Source organism: Fulmarus glacialis, unplaced genomic scaffold, assembly GCF_000690835.1.
Source record: "Fulmarus glacialis isolate BGI_N327 unplaced genomic scaffold, ASM69083v1 scaffold7244, whole genome shotgun sequence".
NCBI classification, from domain to species: domain Eukaryota; kingdom Metazoa; phylum Chordata; class Aves; order Procellariiformes; family Procellariidae; genus Fulmarus; species Fulmarus glacialis.
In genome coordinates this window covers 4,336-4,998 of record NW_009207327.1, presented here as the reverse complement: position 1 = coordinate 4,998, position 663 = coordinate 4,336, and the positions used below count along the sequence as shown (strand labels likewise).

Genomic DNA, 663 nt, shown 5'->3' with positions numbered 1-663 from the left:
ATCATAATAAATATAGAGACGGACTTACCAAGGTAAAAGCCTCCTTTCCAAAGCCTCGCCGCTCTTCTCCGGGATCTCCCGTGTGTCAAGCAGCATGTGAGTGTGTCTCCCAATTTGCAGAGGCTGGGGCCCGCCCCACACCCCAAGACAAATATTTTGCTTTTTCGGCAGGTTTTTTGGGGAGTGACCTCCCAGCAGCAGCCAGTTTGCAGGAGAGACTGAAGAGACCCTAACGCTGCCTGGCGTTATAAATAACCTGCTTTTTCTTTCCTCCCTCTCTCTCTCTCTCTCTCCTGTCTTTTCTCATAGGAGTGTTGGCACTTTTCAGGCTCTCTCTGTTTAACGAGTTAGTGGAATCGGGGATGTTGTTTTTAAAAGGGCTGTTGTTAGGTCTCCTGCGTTTCTCATCAGGAAGCGATGAGGAGGCCTCTGGCCAGATTAAAAAATATCTGATTTTGAGGCGCTGAGGATGTGATTCTTAGGGAGAAGCGAGAAAGTATCTTTAACTTTTGCAGTACCAGGGGAAGAGACGTTAGTGCCTGCTCCGACTGCAGCCTGGGCTTCTTCCCCAGGAAGCCTCAGTTTATGCAGTCCTGCTATTAAATATTTAGGATAAACATTTCCATGAACGATAAGGCTGCAGCATCCAAGGTAAATAAATTG

General features: G+C 47.4%; 1 protein-coding gene across 1 annotated transcript in view; it reads right to left on the bottom strand.

Annotated features, from left to right (window-relative positions):
* The window catches only part of FMOD (fibromodulin), a 5,860-nt gene extending 5,626 nt beyond the window's left edge, over positions 1-234 (bottom strand). Inside the window, exon 1 of the mRNA XM_009576046.1 lies at positions 29-234. The gene's annotated coding sequence lies outside the window, so the exon portion shown is untranslated. The remainder of the gene's footprint in view (positions 1-28) is intronic.
* Between the last annotated feature and the right edge of the window lie 429 nt (positions 235-663).